Raw genomic sequence first — 6055 nt, forward strand, 5'->3', positions numbered from 1 at the left:
CTATTCGAATACATCAGTAATCGTAACTATTTGTAACTAGGACTGGGACTATGTGTCGAATTTTTCGGTATTCGAATATTCGAATACTTCAGTTGCTCAATTATTTGGCGAATATAATTCGAATATCCAAGTATTCGAATACTATTCGAATATTTAAATATTCGAATACTGATGTATTCGAATAGTATGGTGTGAATTATGAATCAAGTTCTTTAGCTTCATTTGTCAGGGTGAAATCTTGTAAGCTAATTTTGACCCACTTCACACCATACATCAGTATTGGAATAGTATTCGAATAATAACATTCGAATACTCAAATATTCGTAGTTTATTCGTAGCATTGGAATACTTGTAAAATATTCGAATAGCCCCAGCCCTATTTGTAACACGATTTTCGAATGTCCTTAATAACAGTCTTGATGAGAGGAGATTTGAAAGTAGAGGAATTTTTGAATGTTTAATAACGCTTCGAACGATGAACGTGCTTGTTAACACGAAGTCCTTATCGAGTTCGTGGAAGCACGTTACGGAAATCCATATTGTCTTGCAGTGTGACACCAGCGAAGAAAGATTCCTTCAACCCAATGTTTGTTCCATGTTGAAGAATATAAAAATTTCTTTGAAATACATATGACGTAGAACATTCGGTGATCAACTTCAATTGTTATGAAATATGTAATAAAAGGAAGCGTACACCCAGCGCTAAACATAGCCGTAAAACGCAAGTGTGCACTTTATAAAATATTCAGGTAGTAATTCGGTACAAAACATCGTACTCGTCACGTTTCTGTGAGCGAAAAGTTTACATATATTCCTGTCACGTGTCACGGCTTCACTTTTATCTGCAATCATATAAAAGATAATCTTACGAATGTCAGTTTTCAGATAGCGATTTCTCAACTTTGAAGATTACAATTCGTTTCTCAGTTCCTATAAGAAGGGAAAACTTTTTATGCCAGAGTTTCATCGAGGACAAACTGGAAATTATTCACAAATGTTTTTTCTCAATCTCAAATAACTGTTTACCTATATGCATTTGATTCTAGGGAATGGTTCGTTGTAATATTACAGTTAGTATCCTTCAATTGCATTGTTTTGTCAAGCTTGTCCCGCGCTTTAAACACCTGCCAACTCTACTAAAAATTTAAACTTCTATATTGCCCATTAAATCTTCATAAAAGTTTCACCAGTGGATAAGCGACGTTTTTCCGATGAAACTGAATCCAAATACGACCACGACGGCGACGAAATATAAAGCGAACTCCAAACTTGGTTTAGTTTCAAATTAAACATTCGTGGACTCTTGAATAATATTTTGGAGGCGTTCCATTAATTATCGACGCGAAAACATGCCAAAACCGTACGTCGAACGCAAAGTGTTAATTTTGTGGTGATAGTTGGAACACTGTATTCATTCAAATCGATTAACATTTTGAGTGGCGTCGGTATCTTTTCGCGCCATGTAATTTCGAACCAGTGCATGTTTTTTTTCAGGAAAGTATAGAAGGAATTGGTCGAGAGTCCATAAATATCTGCTTTGAAAGCAATGTGGTAATTTACGGTTTCATCACTGATTTTAATGGAATTTAGATATGCTGTAAAACTCCACATTTTGAGCAACATTTTTCTATACATGTTACCGCCGCTCTTCCTTAGATTCCAAGATATTCACAAAAATATTTTTAAAATTTCTTGCTTTGGTTTTATAATTTGAGTTATATTTCGGTTAGGTTTGTTATAACTGCACTTCATATTAAAAATTATTCTCAATCATTATTAATAGAAATTGGAAAAATTTCAGTCGTTATATATAATGTTCTTATTAGAGCTGTTACTACCCAACCGGGTACCTGAGTACGCGCCGGGTACTCGGGCACCCGTGAAATAGGGTAAAGGACCCAATTACTGACACCTAACCAATTACTGTCACCTTAAGCTATTTTACTTAAAATAACGAATAAATAAACTTTGTAAAGTCATACACAAAAAAAATTATGTAATTCAACCTATAATCTATACTATAGATGTAGGACTTTCCCCTAGGGTAAAGGGCCCAATTACTGACACCTAACCAATTACTGTCACCTTAAGCTATTTTACTTAAAATAACGAATAAATAAACGTTGCAAAGTCATACACAAAAAGAATTATGTAATTCAACCTATAATCTATACTATAGATGTAGGACTTTCCCCTAGGGTAAAGGACCCAATTACTGACACCTAACCAATTACTGTCACCTTAAGCTATTTTACTTAAAATAAGGAGTAAATAAACGTTGCAAAGTCATACACAAAAAGAATTATGTAATTCAACCTATAATCTATACTATAGATGTAGGACTTTCCCCTAGGGTAAATAACCCAATTACTGACACCTAACCAATTACTGTCACCTTAAGCTATTTTACTTAAAATAAAAAATAAATAAACGTTGCAAAGTCATACACAAAAAGAATTATGTAATTCAACCTATAATCTATGCTATAGATTACATACTGTAGTTTATTTATTCGTTATTTTAAGTAAAATAGTTTAAGGTGACAGTAACTGGTTAGGTGTCAGTAATTGGGTCCTTTACCCTACCCGGGTATGCATGACGTACCCGAGTAAATGAGTCAGTTGAGAATTGCGATTTGACAGCCGATCCTCTTTCGACTATCGATCATTTTCGGCTAACATCACTAATGAACGGAATAAACTTCAAACAATTAAATGTGATATTGTCTGCGCGTTATGATTATGAAATTATGACTATGGCCGGTATTCATAGTCGCTACTCATTCTTAAGCAAATGCTTAAGCATGCGGAATCCTCTACTAACCTAGTAGCTAGTAAATGACGCCGAATGCTTAAGCATTTGCTTAAGAATAAGCAGCGACTATGAATACCGGCCTATGATACCTAGAATGTCTTTTGATCAGAATGTGAAAATTGTGAACTGTCGACGTTCTTTGCACTTACAATAGGGTGGTTCGCCCTATTACAGTGCCTGCCCCTATTAGCTTAAGAATAGAGGAGTCAACCAACTCCGTCAGTCGATGCAAAGCAAACCTCGGAAAATCCAAGGAAAATGCACTCGTTTTGGGTTTTCGTTCGCATCGTTAATCGGAGTTTGTTGGGGCTAGATCTGTTTAGCAGCTACCCGTGAAGGGGGCCGCCAACTTTTGTGAGATTTAAGATGAAAAAAATTATTTAAAAAATAAGTAAAACAACACGTTTATTTGTTTGAAACGAGGATTCCTATTTTTTAAAACGCTTGGGAACTTGGATATATGGGGAGAAACGGGAGAAAATTGAACAGGAGCTTGCTACAGCGTCCTCGATGCCCGTGAGCTAAAAAATTTCACATTTTCCACGACTGATATACATAGTTATACAGGGACGACATGACGACATACCGCCGAAAATGTCACAGCCGTTATAATAGGAAATAGGAATGTAGGAAAGTGGAACATTACAAATAAATTAATTGCTGTGGTACATGACAATGCAAATAACATGAATGCATCAGCAAATTTATTAGAGAATTTAAAATACAGTATTTCGTGTAGTGCGCATAATTTACAGTTATTCGTAAAAGGCGCCCTTCATAATCGTAACGCGCAGACAATATCACATTTAATTGCTTGAAGTTCATTACTGATGTTAGCCGAAAATGATCGAAAGTCGAAAGACGAGCGGCTGTCAAATCGGAACTCTCAACTATCTCATTTACTCGGGTGTCTCACGGGTACCCGGGTAGTCGGGTAATTTTTGTATACCCGAGTAGTAGGGTAATTTCTGTCTACCCGGGTAGTCGGGTGATTTTCGTCTATCCGGGTACCTCACGGGTACCCGGGTAATTTTCTCTACCCGTGGGTCTCATCGGGTACCCGGGTAATTTTGTCTACCCGTGGGTCCCATCGGGTACCCGGGTACCCGGGCCAAAAGAATAGCTCTATACTCCCTGTCATTTAAGAAGGAACCTGCCGACCGACGAGTTTAGGAACGGTTCTGCGCAGGTTGACGCTCATTGGTGGTAATTTGACTAAAATAGTTGGTTAGGAACTACCTTAAGTGATAAAGCAGCAAATGTTTTAAACAGGAATGCGTGATTGTTCGAAACAAGAATTTGTATACTCTAATTTTCAAATAACATTGTATTTTAACGTTTTCGTATTGTGATTTTTAACGTAAGATGTTGTACACATGACACGAAAATAATTAAAAAAAATTTTGCCGATCAAATTTCATTTCCTTCCCACAATTCATACAATTCATAGTACGTACAGCGGATCACGAAACGTACAATTAAAAAATCAATTAATTTATCGTAATTATTACAAATGTTAAAAAAGTTATATAACTTCATTTTACTTTATAATATGGAACCGCGTTATTACACGATATACTTTATATCACAATAACAGGAAATGCAGAACAGACTTCTGAAATATGTATCTCGTCTGTGGCTCTTTATAAACGGCATAGTGTCGCGGAGTTCTACATGTGATTATGACTCAAGTATGTCACGAGATATTAGTATAGGTGTGGGGCAAGAGTGGGGTGGGGGGTGGGGGGGGGGGGCACTCATACATATTTGTATGTAGTGTGGACTGCAAATATACAATTTTCAAGAATTAATTTTTTCAAATTTTTTTTTTAACTGTGCACGCGTAGCTGCGGGCCACCCTGGCGCCCCCCCCCCACAAGTCTAGCTCCACACCTATACTGATATCTCGGAAACGATTAACACAAGTGTACCTGATCCCGAATAAACACAAAAATATTTTTATACGTACCACGGAAACTAAAGCCGAGTTTTACAACATATCTAAATTTCATCAAAGTTGGCGATGAAACGCTAAAGTAAATAATTACCCTTTAATTTGCGAATTTAAACTTTAAGAAAGAGGATTTTTTTCTATAATGAATATGAAGTGGTGGGATGAGAAAAACAGGGCCAGTCCTATCTGTTATAAAAAATGAGCTCCTCCTAATTTAATTTGGACTTTCATTGCAATCAAACTTTTGACATATTTTTTAAAGGCAATAAATTAATCAATAATGCAAAATCCACAAGGAAATGTACATCTAGAAAATTATTTAATGTAAATTAATTTTGTACCACTTTTCTCTGAAGAGTACTGTATTTGTTCACAATTACTATATTTTTTATCATATTTGGCCGTAAAATACTGTATTTCCCGAAAAAAAAATTGGCAACCCTTTGCATACCCAGAAGCCGAATCTGGAATGAGTTATGTACTAATGAAAGATTTAATTTTTATATATTCTATTAGGTCTTCATAAGAGCATTTCCAAGGAAATGTATAGTGACCTGGAAAGCGATATTTCGTGGCCAAAATTCGGAACTTCTTTGTATCGTTATTTTTCAACAAAAATTTATTTTTTTTATATAATTCTAGTTATGGATATGTTGACAAAGAGAGACCCAGCCCCAATGACGTTGACCATGACATATTTAGGTTGTCAAGGTCAACATTCTCAACAACTTTTCCCTGTACATGTGACCGTCCCTTAAGGGGACTAGGCAGTCAGGAACTCGATTTTTTTGTTGTATTTTTCGATAGTACCACCCTTCCCGAGTAAAATGCCGTTTGGTTTATGTTAAAATTCGCAAAATTAAGGATTTTACAGCCCAAAAGGTCGAGCGCGTCATAAACCGTTTCTGCGCGCACGCAGGTAGACTAATTCCTCTTTCGAAACTTTAAACGCGTTTTTCTCGAAATCATATTTCCTCTTCGGTTTGCAGTGATTGCAAAAAAAAAACGGAGGTACAAGTCGATTTGTAAAAAAATCAGCATATGTGAAACATGTCTAGTTACGACCTGAACCTACGCGTAAGTCTGTGAAAACTTCTGCTTTGACATAAAAAAAATAAAATGGCTCTTTTCCCTGGCGAAAAATGAAGTTTCTTTAAAATTTGCCGTTTTACAGCCGCCATTTTTATAATTTTGATTTTTCTTCTTTTTCAATAGGTTCAGGGCAGAATCGCTGATTTCGGGAATTTTCGCGATTCTCGACCTTATTCTGGGATCTTTAAACGTTTG

The sequence above is a fragment of the Andrena cerasifolii genome, chromosome 7 (genome assembly GCF_050908995.1).
Source record: "Andrena cerasifolii isolate SP2316 chromosome 7, iyAndCera1_principal, whole genome shotgun sequence".
In the NCBI taxonomy this organism is placed as follows: Eukaryota; Metazoa; Arthropoda; class Insecta; order Hymenoptera; family Andrenidae; genus Andrena; species Andrena cerasifolii.